At 46.1% G+C, this 19,843-nt stretch overlaps 1 protein-coding gene and 1 pseudogene across 2 annotated transcripts in view; one reads left to right on the top strand and one right to left on the bottom strand.

The window, feature by feature from the left end:
* Slc38a4 (solute carrier family 38 member 4) overlaps positions 1–18,770 on the bottom strand; it is a 68,593-nt gene extending 49,823 nt beyond the window's left edge. The window contains exon 1 of one of the 2 annotated variants that reach the window (XM_037197409.1): positions 18,655–18,770. The gene's annotated coding sequence lies outside the window, so the exon portion shown is untranslated. Of the gene's footprint in view, positions 1–13,253; positions 13,403–18,654 lie in introns of those variants that run through there. The other variant, XM_037197410.1, reaches the window with a different exon arrangement.
* Positions 15,750–16,257, top strand: LOC114685180 (annotated as a pseudogene).
* Positions 18,771–19,843: the final 1,073 nt, after the last annotated feature.

Genomic DNA, 19,843 nt, shown 5'->3' with positions numbered 1-19,843 from the left:
ACAAAGACCAACCAGCCAGCGTCTTGGAGCAAATTCAAGTCTAGATCAAATTATACGCCTTCGACTCTTTTCTGAAAGGCTAGATTTCCTGTCTGCAAGTGATACTCCAGCAGGCGTCAAAATACTGTCCCCAAACGGAGATAACCTTTTTGTGATACTGCACAATAATCAGTTTCTGTGGTACATAATAAGGAGTTATTTGTTTCCATTTACTCATTCAGTAACTAATACTGAACAAAAACAAAAACCCAGTCTCTGTCCTCGAGATCGGTTCTCTTAAGAGAATCTGTTGCTGAAATAGGTCATGACGATGTAGCACAGTATGGAAATACCCATTGGAGGGAAGAAGTATGGCACCCAGCTTAACTTGAAAGGGACAGAATGAACATTCTAGAAGAGATGGCAGATGGGCTGAAACTGAAGGAATCGACAAAGGTTGTCAGGAGAAACTGCATGGAGAGCAGGTTGCGGGCAGAAAACCAGCATTCACCTTCCAAGGAGGCAAGAGGGGCTACTGGCCGCCAGGAGCATCTGCAGTATTGAAACGCAGATGGGGAGGTCACTGGAGGGATCACACGGGATTGTGAACGCCAGGACTTCGTGGTGTTGTTCAACTCAAGTCAGTACATACAAAAATCTAACCCACCCGCACCACCCAGAGCTCGAGAATTCAGACATGCCAAGAAAATGTGCTTGCTGCCGGCTGTACTGATGCGAGTGAGTGTGGACTATGAACGTCACCAGCACAGCATGAGTCTGCCTTACCTGCCTGCAGCTTGAGTCTCTCCTGGGAAAGCAACCCTGTGCTGGCTTGGGTCTTATTGGTGAAATCATTAAGGCAACTCTATGTAGTTAAAAGGGAGGTTCATTTTGTGGGGTAACTCACAAATGAAGGGATAGGTTACAGGGTCTGGGAAAGGTGTAGCGCAGTTCGGTGGTGTTCTCTGGAGAACTCTGCTTGGTCTACCTCCAGCGTCCAGGGTCCAGGAACCAAGAGAGCCGCCCATCCGGATCTCGGGTCTTAAGGGTCCTCCCTTGGCCCCGCCTTGTAGGCGTGACAGTTACTGAAGCCTCAGTGGGGGTTGGAACTTCCAGATTAAAGCTGGAATGGCTACCCACTACAGGGTCTCTGCTCTGTGTCTGGACCATCGAGATCTCTGTGCCATACACTTGGTCAAGAAGAGAAGAGCTTGGGTTTGTATGGCAGAGAGGCCCCTTGAGGGAGACACAGTATGTCCTGAGATACCCACTTAAGCTACAGATGGGTTTATTGCATTGCATCTATTACTGAACATCGCAGATTAGGCATCCACCTTAAACCCACCCAGAATGCTTCGGTCCACAACTGGACGTTGTAGGGAATTACTGCGCACACTCAGCTGGCCCGGGGAAGAACCAACATTCACAAACCCATGTCTAGTTTCTGCTGAGCATCCACCACTTTGATCTTTTTTTTGTTTTGTTTTGTTTTGTTTTGTTTTGTTTTGTTTTTTCAAGACAGGGTTTCTCTGTGTAGCTTTGCGCCTTTCTGGACTCACTTGTAGCCAGCTGCTCAACTCACAGAGATCCTCCTGGCTCTGCCTCCCGAGTGCTGGGATTAAAGGCATGCGCCACCACCGCCCGGCTCACCACTTTGATCTTAACATAAGCACCCTGTGTGTTGATCAGGAACTAGTAAGTGCTCAGGAGTCAGGCTGGTTTTTTGTTTTTGTTGTTTTCTTTCCTAATGTGTTTCGTTTTTAAAATAGGAATTGGCTTTTAATTACAGAAAACTGTTCTTTCCTAGGTAGTCGAACTTATCTTTAAATAAGAATCTATAATTCCATTTATTTATCTTAATCATTTTGAAATTCATCTAAATGGTGCTGCTTGAGTAAATCATACAAATAAAGTATTCAGTAACTGTAATGTCTAACTCAGCAAGCATGCCTACCTTCCGATATGGTTCTCTCTGATTCCCTCTTATAGGATGCCAGATAGGGAGACCGGTAACGAATGGAATGCTGACTTACGATTTTGTCAGATGGATCATTTGATCTTTACCAGTACAGAAGATGTTCATCGGGGGTTGGGGATTTAGTTCAGTGGTAGAGCGCTTGCCTAGCAAGCGCAAGGCCCTGGGTTCGGTCCTTAGCTCCAGGAAAAGAGAGAGAGAGAGAGAGAGAGAGAGAGAGAGAGAGAGAGAGAGAGGAAGCACCGCCTCCTTTGGGCCATATAGCCCAAAGTCATGGGCAGAGCAAATACCACTACAGGGGTCTCAAAAAAAAAAAAAAAAAAAAAAAAAAAAAAAAGATGTTTTTCATGTAGACCCACCTAGCCTGGCTTATATTTTTCTCTTCAAAAGCTAATAGCATTTTCTTGGAGGGCTCCTCACAGCTTTCAACACTAACTTTTTCCCCAGGAAGTCCCCTGCTTTTGTTTGAATCTCTCTCTGTTTAAAACTTCTAATCCAGTGGAGGTGGGGTCGGACATGCCAAGGAGGAGAACGGCCAAGCAGGGCTCTTCCGTTCTGGTGCTCACTCACGCTGGTGCGAAGCATTGAACTGGATTTGACTCAGAAGAAATTTGCTCTAACTACCCGTCAGTTATTAGCTGTGCTATCAGCGTGTAAGGAGTCTCTCGGTGCCTTCATCTCCCCACGTATAAAATGATGTGCAAGGCTGGGGTGGGATGGACAGCGTCAGAGGTTCCACGTGATCTGATGGGGGAGATGGGGATGATGGGAAGCTCTAATAGGGAAGAGGGAGGTAGATAAATCCAGAAGGAAAATAAACTAACAGCAAGTCTGAAACAGTTTTAAGGAATCATGCTATTACGACCTACCTAAAATACTTACACGCAATTCTGTGTATAAATATACATACACAGTTTAAATGAAATTTTCTCATCTGGGCTGACGATGCTCTCACCAAGAGTCATAGACTATCTGATCAAAACCCCAACACCAGGCATGAGAAGCCCTCCTCTGAGTCGCTGGTCTGCGTCGTCCAAGAGACCCCAAAACGTTACAGACTGTTGCGATTGCCCTGGTTGCCCTCAGAGGTGGAAGGTAAGGTCTTATTGCTGAAGACACGTGCACTTCAGACACAGGGCCCAGAGGTCCCAGAGCAGAATGTCTCCTCCCCGAGGACTAGCTCTCACGGTGCCAGAAGGAACCATGCAAGCTTCCAAAGGAGGGAGGCAGCCACTAGTCCTGCCCAGCTATGATGCCTATGAACCTCACCACAAGCATGGCACAGTAACCCTCAGGGTACAGCGGTGGTACACATACCTTGGTGGTCACCAGCAGCTCGCTAATTAGACTCAAGGCCCGCTCAGCAAGAGGGAGATCATACCGGAAACCCAGCCAACTGCCCAGAGCGAGTGAGGTGCTGGATCTTGGAGGAGAACCTACTTTACTAAACCAGTATATTCCCTAAGTACATTCTAAATCTGTGTCCTTATGCCCAAAGATTAGTGTAGTCTTCGCCGCTAACCAAGGAAAATCCTCTTTTCAATGGCCAGAGACAATTCCAGAAAACCACAACCCAGGAAAATGCCGAGTTGTGGAGCCCTACCTATCCCGGCTGAGCCCTACCTATCCCGGCTGAGCCCTACCTATCCGGGCTGAGCCCTACCTATCCCGGCTGAGCCCTACCTATCCGGGCTGAGCCCTACCTATCCGGGCTGAGCCCTACCTATCCGGGCTGAGGCCTACCTATCCGGGCTGAGCCCTACCTATCCGGGCTGAGCCCTACCTATCCCTACTGAGCCCTACCTATCCGGGCTGAGCCCTACCTATCCCGGCTGAGCCCTACCTATCCCGGCTGAGCCCTACCTATCCGGGCTGAGCCCTACCTATCCCGGCTGAGCCCTACCTATCCCGGCTGATACATCCACAATACAATTCTTGAACCTAAAGCCCAGGGATCATTTTGGAAAGGAGGTAGGTTGCAAAAATTGTAAGAGCCAGAGGATCTGGGAGTTTGTCGTGAGACTGTGTCTCCTAGGAATGTCAGGCTACACCCATAAAGTCTCACCGACACGACTGCCTAAATGTGAGCTGAACAAAAGCAACAGACATGCTAATGTGGCTGGGGAAGCCCGCTGTGGCTCAACCCTACACAAAGAGCCACAAACAACTAAGGATGCTGAGATCAGGAGAAAGAAATAGCTTTCCTGGCCAGGGGGGGGGGGGGGGAGTACATCAATTGGTTATCCAATATCAAACGGTCAGTACATACAAGTAATATACAGACCGAGCAGCTTGTACTCTTTGCCTTTTCCCAGGCCTCAGTTTTCTCTCCTATAAGGAAACAATAAGCTTACCTCACACTTCCGTTATGAGGATTAACCGAATTAACATCTGTAGAGTGTTCAGATGGGCCTCTGGTGAGTGGGGAAGATTGTGTATTTGTATGTGCATTTAAAGAACTGTCCGCATTGCTGATGCCCTACACACATGCTTAATAGGGCTTTGTTAATTGGGGCATAGTGCTACACATCTATAATCCCAAGGTTAGACGGAGGCAGAAATAGTAAGTTTGAGGTCAGCCTGGGCTACATAGCAAGACTGCATTAAAAAAAAAAAAATCAAGCTACAACAAACCACTAAAAACCCAACAACAACAAAAGGTGTTTCTGAAGTAAACAAAACCCTGTAAATATTCTGGAACCTCAGTTTTCTCTTTCTACCTGGATCTAACAAGCTTATGCAGGTTTACATTCTAACTAAACAAGGTATTTTATTGTTTGTTTATATGAGTTAAGAGATGATTGTAAATTTGATAATAGGACTAAGTGGGTGCTAAGTTATGACACCTCCTGCTTTGGAAGTTCTGCGTTGCTCAGCGGACTCTTAATGACTTCACTTGTTCAGCTATTGATTGGCGCAGCTTGGAAAAGGACAGGTTTTGGCCCTGACCCACGGAACCTCAGAAAGCAACCTTGTAACAAGACATGGGCTGCAATGTGAGTTTGTTTAATATTAACCAACACGTGAAACAGAACAGCACCGGGGTGCAAATCTACCCAGGAACCTGTCCTTAGCAGTGTTTAAACACACACATGTCCTGGCAGATTTTGGGGCGGGGAGTATTTGGTCTCGCTTGGGGTTATCGTTCTTTTCGCTGAGTCTGACAAAAACTTCAAGATCCAAAGCTGAATGAAGACACATTTTCTAAATGCCCAAGTCCATGTCACTTGCATGCCGAGCTTTAAGGCTGCCGAGCCATCATTCTTGGTCCCATCCACTTTGGGTGTCGACCCAGTGGGACAAGCCCAGCACAAGATCCTTTAATGAAAGAAATATGTTACATGTGCTAATGCTGTTTGAGAATAATCACCTATGAGATACCATGCGTGAATTAAGTAGATTTGAGAGCAGAAATAATGTAGTAAAAGACTGTAAGTGGTTACTGAAAATATTGCCCACTCTCTCTCCACCCTGTGTGTGTGTATAGTAATGAAATGATTTATGTAAAAATATTAAAATGCAATCTGAGGTAGGCACAGTAAAAGCTAACTGCATATCAGTTAGTGTTGACCATGTAGTTTGACTCTGTAAGGACCATAAAGTGGCAAGCCTTGACAGAGTATTTTAAAGAAAACCAGCCTGCTCCTAAGTAGTAGGTTCTTTTTGAGTGACTGACTACACATAAAATCACTGAATTCCAGTTCAAACATTTCATTCCACGTCCTTGGCGAAAATCCAGATGGTGAGTTGAACCGCCCGCCAGGCCTTCAGGACAACATTTCATGAATCATTCCCCAACTTCTGACAATTAGAATGCTAACAGATCCTTGGGACAAAAGGCTTCCCCGATAAGCTTTAAAACCCTCCAGCCATTGGCCGGATTCACATCTTGAATAGTTAACCTTTTATAGATTGAAAAAAATATATGTATTTGTAAGGGGAGGGCTCCCTGAGTGGCTGTCTAATGACTCTGACTGCTGTTGTCTGTTTCTCTGGCCTGATATTTAAAAAAAATATATGAACTTGCCTTAGCAACAGCAACTCAAACCTGTGCATTTCTAAGACTAGAGGAATATTTTTAAAGAAACATACAAATTCAGTTTAGTTTATCTGTGTAAAATAGTTATTCTGCAGATATTTTACTATCAGACCATATGATTTTAAAATCTTTCTTTTATCTGTTGTTTTGATTAAACAAATAGAATCTGAATGTTAAGTATATCTGGATGGTGATCAGGAGCACACAGTCAGAGTAATCCCCTGATTTGGGTTAGCGACTCTCACTTTAGGGAAAAACAAAACAGTATATGTAAACAGAATGTCTTATCTTGCCTAATGTTTTCTGTTATTTGCAAAAGGTAAAACTTGAAGAGATTTTAAAAACAAGCAAACAAAAACCCCATTATATTTCCAAGTACGGAGAGAGGACATTTCTTCCAGTTTATCATGGGGAAATCATTTCCGCATTATTGTCGGGTCAGGCAGCCCAGCACCACCCCAGCCCACCCCAACCCCGCCTGCCCACCAACTCCCACATCTGACCTCTTCACCTCTGCCTGTGTATGTTACTGCTGCAGGGTTTGTGTGTTTGTTTTCCAGTCTATTTTGGTGAAGAATAAAGGAATCAAAAAACTATTATGTATTCTCATTCACTATTTATCTAATAATTTACAAAATGAAACATTCCACAAAGATGGAAATTAGAACTTTGAAATGTGTGTGTATGCACATGTGGTTTTTATTAGTCTTATCAGATGAGTTACTTTTCTTATTCATTCTGAGTAATTTTGGAGTGACTTTGTAGGAAGTTACAGTGCAGAGAAATTAGAGCCTCAAATTCCTGAAAGATTAGGGACAGAATTACAGCTTTAGTTTCTTTACGTACTTCAATATGGCAATAATAAACACAAGTAGTTTACTTTTCCATCTCTTGCTTGATAAAACGTTTCTGGTTTCTCTCACCCAGAGCTCTGACAATGGCTAGTTCACACTGGGAGACACTTTTGGGGTGTGGTCCTGTCAGCCATTGTCCTTCTGCTTTTAATGATAAGGTCGAACCCAGGGCCTCTGATGTGCTAGGCAAACGTTCCACTACTAAGCTTTCGTCCCCAGCATCTGGTGCTACCCAGATCTTCTAGACTAAAGCTGTTGGCGCTTGCACATCCTCCCTCCAGATGTGAGCCCAGGAACTGGACTAAGCTGGTTGCTTAGTATGAAGAAACTTCTGGAAACTTTTATTAATTAACCTACTAGGCCTGGATAAGTAGGTTTTTGTTCCTTTGCCCCTCAAGGCAGATCTCTTATTTTGAATGTGAAAAATGGCATCCCAGGACACAAATGGCCAACCCTACCTCAAGGGAGACTGCTCCCTCCTCAGCAACCTGAAGCCTTATCCCTGGGCAACTGTTACGCCTCCAAACCTTTATCCAAAAGCACCCCAACTGAAGTACAGTCTGCAACCACCTGTGTGTGAGTCATAGCCTTACCCATTCCAAGCCACTTTTTCCATCCTGGTATATTTATATGCTTATTTCAAAGTTGAAATCTGACTTGTTTTCAGGCAAAACATGCTTGCAGCGTGAGAAAGCAAGTTCATTGCTCCTAAGGCATGATTTTTTTTTTCTTTTTTAAACGATCCTTGGCAAAACTATAGGTTCCCAAAATGCATCATTAATTTGGATAATGTAGTGTGACTCAGCTTTACTCTTTTAGTGTGAAAATTTTCAAATTTGTGTAAAAGTAGATAGTATAAAATACTGCACTTTTACATAGGCTCTACCATGGTACAGTTAACCATGGCCAATCTTACACCATCTAAAGCGTCACCCCCCTCCTGTAATTATACAGTCTCCATTTTCAGGATAAATGTTTCAGTACCTTCACTCATAAAAGTGCTTTTAAAACATGGCCACATGGCACAAGTCTTAAGCCCAAACAACACCTTGCATTTACTGGTTATGTTTTGCAATCTTTGGGAAAATTCAACAAACACCTCTGTTGAACATTTTGAAACTGGATTCAAAGTGCACTCCAGGTCAGCAGCATCCTGGGGGAGATCTGTCAAGAGAATCTCACACTTAATATAGGAACGATGTTGGGCAAAATTAGAACTCTGGGGTGAATGGTCCTCCAGGCAACAAGCTAAAGAAAGGCAAATTCTTCCTTTTCTTCAAAATGTGGATAACGCTATAAGCCATTAAATCACTAAGTTCCATCATCAAATAAACTGCCAGGGGTCGGGGGTGGGGTGGCAGATCCTGTGCATTCAAAGAGACCTGAGAGGCCCATCAAGCACCATCAAGAGCCCTGCTTGGATTCTGACTCCAATGAACTAAGGGTTGAACAGGGTGAGGGGTGGAGGAAAAGGAATATCAGGGCTATCTGAACACTATCTGAATGTTAGATAAGATCAAGCAAGTGCTGATTCATTTAAAGTGTGACAACACCTTAATGATTCTTAGAGGGTTCCGCAGGTGTAAGCCTGCAGAGCAGAGCCTGAGGTCTGTCAGAGCTGCGACTTCTCATCAGTTGTTCAGTCCCCCACCTTTCTCTTCCCCATATCCCCAGGAACCCTCTAGCACGTTCAAGGCTAAGGTCTTGAACTATTTCAGGTACCTCGTACAAGTGGAATCTGTAGGACTTGCCTTGGCAACTGGGTGTATTTCACTTAGCACAGTACCCTCTACGTTGTCAAAATGGCAGCCTGAATAAGATTTAACCTTACACAAAGACACGTTTCCTTCCACCATTCACCTGTCCATGGACAAACAGGGTGTCTCATAATTTGGTTAGTGTGGACACTGTTGTCATGAAAATGAGGCTACAGCTACCTGTCGGAGAACATGACTTCAAGTCTTCCGGATAAATACCAAGAAGTGGGGCTGCTAAGCAGGCCGATTTTTAATATGGGGGAAGCCCTCCCTAACTTTCATATCATCAGCAACAATGGCCAAGTCTCCCTTTCTTCATATCCCTGCCAGTACTTGCCATCTTCTGGGTTCTCCTGAATCAGTTGTTCTGAGTGGCGTGAGGCAAAACTTCACCACGCTTCTGTTTTCTTGATGAGTAGGCAGGCCAGCATCTTCATGGAGTTGCTGGCCTGGTGTGTGCCTCCCTTCAAGAACTGTCTGCTCAAGTCTTTGGCCCATCTTCAGTTGGATTGTTTCTTTTATGTAGTCTGGATACTGACACGTATGAACTATGCAGTTTGCAAACACCTTCTTCCATTCTGCGTTGTCCTGTTCTCCTATTCTCTTTGCTGCGCAGAGGCGCTTCTTGGGATACTGCAGTCCTGGTTTATTTTCCCCCCCATTTTTTTCCTCCCTGTGCTTCTCTGATGTCATTCTGAAGGCCAAGGCCAACGTCAAAAAACCTTTAACCCATGTTTTCTTCTAAGATTATAGTTTCATACGTACAGTCATGTTTTTAAGCCATTTTGAGTGTGTGTGGTATGAGATGGGAACACAATTTTATTGTTTACTATGTAGTTACCAACTTTCCCCAACACTGTTTACTGAAGAGGCAATCTTTTTTCCAGTGTGTCTCATTATCAGTCATCTTTTTTTTTTTTTTTATTATCAGTCATCTTGAATATCAACCCACCATGTTGCCTGGATTTAACCCTGGGATCTCTGTTCTAGTCTGTTGATCTACGTGGCTATCTACATGGCAAGCATTGGAGAGTCTTAATTACTTACACTTTCAAAACATTTTGAAGTCAAGTAGTATGGTATCTCTAATTTTGTTCTTCCTGAAGGTCACTCAGGCTATTTTGAGTCTTTTGTGATACCATATGAATTTCAGGATTGTTTTTTCTTCTATTCTGTTTGGGTTTTCCTTTTTGTTGTGGTTGTTTCGTTTTGAAGTGAGTGGGAATTTGAGAGGACCAGGGTGGACTCTGTCACTTTGGGTCTTATGAACATTTTGGTAACATTAAGGTTCCATCCATGAAACCAGGATATGTTTCCATTTAATTGGTTGTCTTAAAATTTGTTGTCAATGTTTTCTATGTGCAAGACCTTTGATCTTCCTGCCTAACTTTATGCCTAAACACTCAAGTGCTGTCTTAAGGGTGATTTGTTGCTGCTGCTGCTGCTGCTGCTGCTGTTGGGACCTTCTTTTTGGGTATACATATGTCATGTAGTTAATAGCTGATGCTCATATGCTGACTTCTTAGCCTGTAACTTGATGGAAATTATTTTGTAACACTTTTTTTTTTTTTTTTTTGTGGTTAGTCGTTAGGATTTTCCTATTTATATGATCATGAGGACCAGAGAGCTAGCTAAGCAGGTAAGGAGACTGCTGCACAAGCCTGGCCACCTGAACTCAACCCCTAAGACTTACACGGTGGAGAGGACAGGAGCAAATAATCAGAGTCATCCTTTCCCCTCCACACACTAACAACAGCATGCACACACACTAACAACAGCGATAACAGCATTGTAAAATTCATTTATCTCCACATGGACCCCACTCCAAAACTAGAGTTTGACCGGACATAGGTGTTAACACAGATTTCCAGTCACTTAACAAAGAGAGATTACTGAAGGTGTGTTTATTAGTGCTCTTACCTGCGACACTGATAATAACCCTTCCATGCTCTGAGCTACAGATCCAAAGATGGTTTGTTTAGGTCTCAGCACTCAGACTTGAGTGGGGAGACCACTTTGACTCCAGGTGCTGATGGCCTCGTTGAAGCATGCTGGGACTATTTCAAGGCGGTAGAACCTTTAGAAGGTGGATCTGGTAGGAGCCCTCACCGGGGACCTTGGGACCTCAGCTTCTTTAGGCCTCTTTCCTCCCTGGCTTCTTTGGGCCGAGTATCTTTACCACAAGAGTCCACACCATGCTGCTCTACCTCAGCACAGCCCCAAGGCAATAGGGAAAAGAGATCATTCTTTCAAACCCCGGAACTGTGAGGCAAAAATGAGTCCTTTGTGTAAGCTTATCGTCTTAGGTAATGTTGACACTTGGACAGAAAGTTGACCAACTATCCAGCATCCAACACAAAGGAGGTACCCAAAGACCATGCACTGTGATGTTTGGGTCCCTGCTCTCATCAGGAAGAAAGTGGGGGTCCCAGCAGGAGAAAAGGAATCATTAGATTGACCCCATTATTGCTAAAACAGCAAGGGTCTACTTTGCCTGAAATGGGGTGGTTGCATTTGGCCTATGCTTGATTTTTGTCCACACTGATGTAGTAACTGTGAAGTTTCAGGGTTACTTCGGAAAACTGTTTCTTTTCTTTAAATAAAATGCTTTAAAAGAAAAACCAACCATCATTCCAAACCAACCATCTTTCCCATCATGCTCCAGAAAAAACAAAGCCTGCGATGTTAGGACTGTGGTCAATAAACTTGCATTTCTTATCATGTCGTCCTAATGGCTGGCTGTCATCATTAGTCAATTAATTAATCACTGAACACAAGAAATAGGAAAATTGAAATTCAGTGGGCCTTTTGTTCAGCCCTCACTTACCACAGGTGTTCCCTGCAGCAAGATTATGGGACTGAGGTAACTACCCTGCCACAGGTTGAGGGCCTCCTGACCACACACACACAACACAGACACAGACACAGACACACACACACAGACACACACACACACACACACACACACACACCCCTCAGCAGTTATGATCCAGAAGAGCAGTGGAAAATGACCAGTCCCTAAAGTTTACTCTAAATAAAACATAAAAATAAGGCAAAAACTGGGTAAGACGTGGAAGGGTAAAGAAAAGGCAGATTGGCTGATAAAAGGACTTCCATGTGACTTGGGCGGTGACAGTCTGCCATGTTTAGCCTGTGCAATCACCACTCCGCCACCCTGCCTCCGCCCACAGGTGTAAACTAAGGAGCATTTAACTGGTGACAGAAACTGTCACGACAGAGCTCTCTGGCTGAAGAAGTGCCGTCACACGGAGGCAAGCTGGGTCAGACTCCAGACGTGGTGTTTTATTTGTCTATGACTTGACAACAGTTTGGAGTCCAGATGTGGAGCTCTAAAAACTCCAAGGTGAAAACCCAGACTCTTTGGGGGCAGTACCGGGTAGCTTCCCCTCCCCCACTGGGGTGTACAGCCGTCCGCTTGGTGCTGGCTGAAAGTAGGAGGGACCCTAACTCTTCTGGGCACTGTTGGAAAATGATCTCTCTCCCTTGGCATCTGCAGCTTCCACTGACGAGCGGCACAAGAATGTTCACAAGTTTGTTTGTGTCTAATGTGGCACCATTGGAAAGGACCTGGAATATTGTTTAGCAATGAAAAAAAAAACAAAATTACTGGTTTATTTAGCAATTTGAATGGATCTTAAGAGCAGTATATACAGCAGATTAAATTAATCTCAAGAAGAACATACAGGATGGTTCCATTTACATGACACAGTAAACAAGAGAAAATACCTAGTTCTCAGGGGTTTCGGGGGCAGTGTGGGATGGACTTTCCAATAAAGAGGCAGCACAGGCCACATCTTTATGGCCATGCAAGTTCTGTATCTTGACTGGTACAGTTACACACAGCTATGTGTGATGATATGATACAGAGACCACACCCATCCGACCAATGTCAAGTTCCTGGCTTTGATGCTATGTTCAAGTGTGTCCGATGCAGCTACTACAGAAACCCGGGAGCTGGAGATGCTGTTCTGTGATCCAGTGTTAACCCTAGCATGCACAAGGCCCTGCTGTCAATCTCCAGCACACGGTGGGAGAGAGCAGGAAGAAGGGAGGGGAGAACGATTCTGAGAGGAGGAGGAGGAGGAAGAGGAGGAGGAGGAGGAAGAGGAGGAGGAGGAAGTTATCCAGGCCCCTCCCCACCCCACCCCATCCCGTTTGCTTTCTGCAGAAAGAATAATTAAATGGTAGCAAAGCAACTCGTGCCAATGAAGTATCCAACCTGTTTCTCAAGTGTACTGTTACAACAAAATTCCTTAGATAGCCAGAGCAGAGTCAATGTTTCCCGGACCAGAACAAAGCAGTTCTAGTCCAGTTAATACTATGTCAACTGGATGCTTTTGCAGCGCCCACAAAGCCCAGCTGAAACTCCAACCCTTAGGTGAGATTACCTAGGGGCAGAGGTCAGTCTGGTCCTCGAGCTTTTAGGGAGGCCCTGCCTGGGTGCAACAGGTCTCTCCCATGTGGACAAACAAGACCCAAGCTAGGGCAGGAGTCTCCAGCCTCTGTGTCCAGTGAACGCCTCCCTCACACCCCTCTGCAGGTCTTTCCGGGCACTGCCCTGCCAAGTTCCGTGCCCCTCCTCCCAGGCTGGCCCCTCTCTCCAGTCATAGCAAAAGCAGCTGGCGAACCTGTCACAGGCAGTGTCCCAGCCAGAGACTCTGGTCCTCCCCGCGCCACCCTGCGGCTCATGCTGGGCTCGGAGACATCTCAGATGTTGCCGGGAGAGGAGCAGCCCTGTAAATAGCTGTGGGCCAAAGCTGCCTCCAGGTGTATTGCGTTTTTCCCTTTTCTTCTTCGACATTTTATAGCACCCAGAGTGTGCCCGGTGTTATAAGATTATGCCAAAACAAAGAACAAAGTCCTTGTCCCGAGGAACAGGCCGTGTAAAAAGAGCGGATGATGCAAAGTAAAAAGGGCAGGACAAACAGTGGGCTCTCCGGGCGAGTGGAGGGGTCAGGAGGAAGGTAAGGTGGGGACACCAAGACTCTCAATGGCTTAGCACAAGGAAGTCTAGGTCAGTCTGGGTCGCCCCATGGCTGCCTGCAGAGAGCTGGCCCCGGGGCAAACATTGCGCCCAGTGTTTGCTAGACTCAAGTGCAGCGTCCTTATAAGCTAGGAGCTGTTCACTACTGTTACGTGGAGCAGGAACACTAGAGCTTTTTCAGCTTCCACAGCTCCAGCATTACTATGCCCCCTGTGCAGGACTCCAAGTGCTTTGCAAATGTAAAATTGTTTGCTTCCCACAGGTCCTTTGAGGCAGGAACCCAGGTGTGTTCTCTGGTTTCACAGATAAACAGAGAAGCAGTCAGACTAACTTGCCCCCAAATCATTCTAGTATGAAGCAGAAGAGCCACAGACTGAACCTAGGACACCCAAGTGACACAGCTCAGGCGGGAGCTCCTCAAGGTCAGCAGCAATTGGCTCCATGTGTTATAGCAGATGAACTCATACGCTGCCTGGACCTTCAGGAGTTAAATACCAAAGTGCTTATCTGAAGAACAAACACTGTTGGAAAAAAGAAGCAGGTTTTCCCTTTCTTCATTCCTTCAACAAACATGTACCAAGTGTCTGGAATGTGAAGGCCGACGGGGAACAGCAGTCAGCAAGAGCCTAGAAGGAGAGAAAACTGAGGGGCTGGAGATTGAAAGACAGATGTGTGCTTGACTGATCAAAAGCAGGAAGGGCCAGCTAAGAGGACACACTGCCTTTGAATCCTTCAGGAAATGGCATCATTCTCTAGGCTGGACTGTCCATCAGGGGAGTTATTCAGTCCTTTTTTTTATTATTATTATTTTCTCCTTTATTCCCTTCATTTTAGTTGTGGCCATTTTTTATTTATTTATTTATTTATTTTGCGTAGCTTTTCCCTCAGAACTGAAACGCTCTCTCTAGGAGGGAAGGGGCAGACTTACAAGGCTCCAGAACCTAAGAAAACCTGGAAGGCTGAGGAGCTCGGAAAGTTACCAGATTCACAAACTCCTGCCCAAGATTAGAATGCACAGTAAGCATTTGCTGGGAGGAGACTCTTCCGCAGAACTGCCTACAAACTGGGCAGGGAGCTCCAGCCAGACACACAGCTTTCAGGAGTCCTTACACATGCTAAGGTGGGCTTTTCAGTAGGCAGCTGTCTTTCATTCATCCACATTCCTGTAAGCACTCTCTCATCAATAAATCGTCCCAGTAAACTCACTGTTTCCCGAAGCGAAGCTGGGGTGAAATCGCTGCTTTGACCCATCACTGGTCCTGATCTAAGATGAATAGACATTTTTCCTATTTCCCCGGGGAGGAAAAAAAAAAAATCACAAAACACAGAGGAAAACATCCCATCAAAAGCGTACACACACGTACACACACAATGCACAAACATTGAAAGGCCCGGCTAGAGAGAGGGATGGGTCAGTGGGTAAGGTGCCTGTCGTGCAAACACAGGTACCTGAGTTCGGATCCCCAGCACTGACATAAAAGCTGGGCACGGCCACCCGTGCCCATAACTGTAGCACCGGAAGACAAGAGGGCACAGGCAGATGCTCAGATCTCTTGGCTAGCCAGGGTAGCAAACCAGTGAGAGAGATCTGGTTCACTGAGAGATAACAGTCTCAAAGAATAAAGACCTCTGGCCTCCATAACACACATGCATATCCACCCACGTGCCAGTACATATACACAGTTCCACCAAACACACACACTTAGCGTTTAAACATCGCAAATAATGCTACAGGTAGTTAAAAACAATGGATTCTCTAAACAATAGCCATCTCACACTGAGTGCTTAGGGTGGTGCCAGAAGTCAGCACAAGCGTCCCACAATGAATAAATTGTTCACTCTTTATAATCCGCTAAGACACGCGCCACGGTCCTGCATCACAGATGAAGAATCCCTGCTCAAAGATTTAAGGCTGAAGTGTGATGTCTAATCCAGTAAAAGAAACATCCCAGGGTATCTGTATGCTTCTCTAACTCTGAATTCCCACCTTCTAACCTCCCACCCAAAGAGCTCACCAGTGTGGGTGTGGCACAGAGGCAAGGTGATCCCTGAGCCCAGAGAAAAGGCAAAATTGAAAACCAAAGGTCCTTTAGGATTGATATCAGAAGCTAATTTTAAAAATGTATTTTGAAGTTCCAAGATGGTGGCGGCAGTGTGTGCGTCTCGGGTGTCCGGGCTGCTGGGCCTGGCCCTCCCACGGGTGGGGCGGCCCACGTCGAGTGGCTCCCACGGCGAGGAGGGTTCAGCTCGCATGTGGAAGGCCCTCACCTACTTCGTGGCGCTGCCCGGGGTGGCAGTGAGCATGCTCAACGCCTTCCTCGCGTCGGGGCTAGGAGAGCACGAGAGGGCTGAGTTCGTCGCCTACCCCCATCCCCGCATCAGGACCAAGCCCTTCCCCTGGGGAGAGATGGTAACCATACCCTGTTCCACAACCCTCATACGAACCCACTTCCGACGGGCTATGAAGACGAGTAAAGAGAACCTGGACCTTCCCCCAGACGGCAAGGGACCCCAGCACTGGTGTGGACCATTACTCTGTGTGTGGACCACGAAAGCGCATCTTTCCTTGTATCAAAAGGTGACCATTACACCAATCTTCCATTCCTTTGCTCCCAGAGGAGATGGCTTAAATAAATAACGTAAACTTACATTGTTCACGAGAAAAAAAAAATGTATTTTGAAGAGCCAGAAGCTTACCTGCCGTGAATGTCCGCGGAAGTAGAAGGATGGTATCCATTTCCTACTTCACTATATTTTAAACAATATTTTTACACCGTGACTTGGGTAGAGCTCACTGAGGTAAATCATAAAACCACTAAAAACTAAAATCAGGACAGAAAACACCCTCCAGTTCTCCATATAAACACAGAAAGTAGCATTTGTTTAGACATCTTTTTGTGCGCCAGCATGTCTATGCTACACGGACCCCTCAGGCAACCGGAAACACAAACTGGGCTTCCCACAGAGGGCCCTGCAAAAGTTCCTCGTGCTGCCGGAGCGGGATGTACTGTGAAGCCCACACAGTAGCTTACTAATTTCCATATTCAGCTATTTGTTTTCTGTGAATACAGGCCAGTACTTCCAAAATTCAAGAGAGGACAGAGCCAATAGACACTTCCGAGGGGGATCATAGAGGACCTTCCTCAGCCCTCCTCCCTCCACAGAGCCATCTGCACTCCGGAGCATCAACCACTCCCGTCTCCCGTCGGCTCCTGTCTCCTGCTCAGCCTGGGCTGTCCACGATCAGTCCCCCTCCTCACCTCTTCTGATTCTTTACCTGGACCACTCCTACTAGTCTTGCTGGATAATGGCGGCACACCTCTTTAATCCCAGCACTTGGATCTCTGAGTTTGAGGCCAGCCTGGTCTACAGAGTGAGTTCCAGGACAGCCAGGGCTACACAAAGAAACCCTGTCTCAAAAAAAAAAAAAAAAAAAAAAGATTCACGTAGTCTTCTGACCCTTCCTAACCCTTTCCAAAGCCAAATCCTATGAAGTGCTCAAACTCATAGAGATCTGCCTGCCTCTGCCTCCTAAGTGATGGAATTAAAGGCTTGAGCCATGCCCGCCTCCCCATCCCCTCTGATAAAAGCAAATTCTGCTGTAGAAAACAACCATCTTCTTATCCTCCGCTAGACTCTTCCATTATTCAACAAATATTTCTGAACAATAGGAATTGCTTGGTCTTGTGTAAAGTGACGGGGAGACAGATTTAAGAAAACAAACAAAAGGCAAAATCCCCTGGATAGTTGCGACCCAAGGGTTGAGAACCATTTTATTAAGTATTTAGGTACTCTGAAAATGGGAGTCTTAGCTGCCTGGGTGGTCTTATCACTACTTTAGCTCATTGGATAGATTCTATCACTGTGCCTATTTACAGGTTAAGAAATGCAGGCGACTCTCCGAGCCTGGAATCCCTCCAGTCGCTCGGGCAACCACCTAGACCGACTGACACCGACCCACCATACATCCCTGATCCCTGTGGGTCAGTTCGACCCCCTTCCTTCAACTGGATCATGGCCCCGCTTGCTTCAACTGGGTCAAGCAGCCCAGAAGCATCGCATTCCGGGGCACGTGGAAAGGGCGTTTTCTCTGCCTCTCCCTCTCCGAAGGTCCCCACGAACACTAGGCCAGATCCCCACTCAGATGAAGAGCCAGCTTGGTCGGACGGTTGGTCCAGAGACCGAGACGGCCGCCCGGTTCCGCGCTCACTGCCCGGAAAAGTTGTCTCGGCGCGTCTCCTCCCCATGCCCTCCCACCTTCTTCCTTCTTCCATGCTCCCGCGCCCACTTCATGATCTTTTCCCTTCCCGATGCCCTCGACCTCACACTAATGGCCGATTTGGGTGCCTGCTGTCTGTCCAGAGCGGCAGATCAAGAGGATCCCATGTGAAATTTAAAAAAACAACAAACAAACAAACAAACAAACAGGCTGGGATCCTAAGCAATGCCAGTCCCGGGAAAACCCTCAATTTGCTCCAGACTCATAACAACGACTCCACCGAGTTTCTAACCCCAAGCCCCCACACCCTGGGACAGCTAACTACCAAGAGACTTCGAGTCTATTTTAAACCCTGTACCCGCGTCCGTCACTCCCCACCCCCAACCCCGCACGAGCACGGTTCCAGCGACTCGACTCCGGTAACTCCTTGCTGGCCCGATTCCAAGCAGTGCAGAGATCGCCATGAAAGGGTCCGACCCTCTTTGGTGGCAAGGTGGTCCCAGATAGAAATCCCGGGGGGTCGAGGGACCTCCAGCCTGGGCAAATCTGAGCCTAACCAGCAGCCATGCGGGAACGGCGACCCACCGTGCATCGCGGTCAAGGGCTTCCCTTCGTCTGTCCTGGTTTACTTTAGTTTCTAGTCTTTAGCCTAAAATAACCCATTAGTTTGCAGTTGCCTAGAACAAATTCAGACCCTAGAAAAGTTGGAGAGCTTTCTGCCCACGTGCGTCTGTTCCCACTCGCGCGCACACATACATAAACCCACGCAGTTTCCCTAAGTTTCCACGCTGACACATTTGTAAGAGAAAATATACATTTCACTCACTCGACTGTCTCTCGTACCCTCTTCGGGTTGGAATCCAAGAGAAGCGGCGGTCAAGAGTAGACGGAGAGACCCTTCCTTTAGCTCCCTAAAGAGTGGAAATTTCCATATTGTGATAGGGGCAGCATCCAAGTCTTAGTTCCTGTGGACCCTCCCTTCCAGCCCAGCCGCCAATGGCAGGGCGGCAACCTGAGATGTCAACAGAGCATCCTCCAGGTGGACGCCAGCTGTTTAAATGTTCTCTTAGAGGGCTCCCATGTCCCTTGTCACCAATGATCTTGAATTTCTGAATTTCCCGCCTACAGGAACGTCTGTTGCTATCCATCTTTAAGTAGGTGAAAGTGTTCGGCGTATTCAGTATACAACTCTGTTCAGAGACCACAAAGCTGTCATGTAAAGCAAAAACAGACAGAACACAAACAAATAGTTTTCGGTAAACATCACTTTACTCAAAACAAATAACAAGAACCTTTCCGGTAATTCTCTTCCTGGGCTCCGAACAACTATGATCCCCAGTACACATGAAGGTGTAATCATATTCTGCTCGTCAGAGGCTCTACCTATCATCTTAAGGAAAAGTGTGTCTATAAAGCCATTTTCTAATACTAAGCATAAGCTCATTTCAAAGAAAGCTCGTGTTTATTTAATAATAGTCATCAGGGTTTTTTTGGGGGGGGGTACGGGGTTCACCAATGGAGACTTGCCCTCAGAGGATTTAACAGACTCACCGGGGACACGAAATGCTTTCTGAATTCTGAAGACACTTATTTCGTTTCTCCTGGCAAGAAGTTCATATTCTGCGGAGTTAAAACGTAGCAGAATCATTTTTGAAGTCCCTTTCAGCTTGGTAAAATTGGATTTTTATTTAAACTACAGTATTTCTCTGTTGATTCTTCTTTAATGAAATGTAAGTAGGAATTTGTAGAAAGTCACCCACAGGTGGGAGAGGGGGGAACAGGAGAAAAGAGGTAGAGGCAGCAAGCGGGTTTGAATGTCTCAGTGCCCAACCTGAGACACACTAAAAGCTAAGCCGGGCTTATAGGCAAAATATCAGCAGAGAGAAAACCCAAGGGTTTTTGATAATGAGGAGTGAGGGATGGAAGAGTTCCCGACAGGAGCAACCACCCAACTTTTTTTGTTTTTTTGGTTTTTCGAGACAGGGTTTCTCTGTGTAGCTTTGTGCCTTTCCTGG

This window comes from Peromyscus leucopus, chromosome 20 (assembly GCF_004664715.2).
Source record: "Peromyscus leucopus breed LL Stock chromosome 20, UCI_PerLeu_2.1, whole genome shotgun sequence".
In the NCBI taxonomy this organism is placed as follows: Eukaryota; Metazoa; Chordata; class Mammalia; order Rodentia; family Cricetidae; genus Peromyscus; species Peromyscus leucopus.
This window is presented reverse-complemented; position numbering and strand designations above follow the sequence as displayed.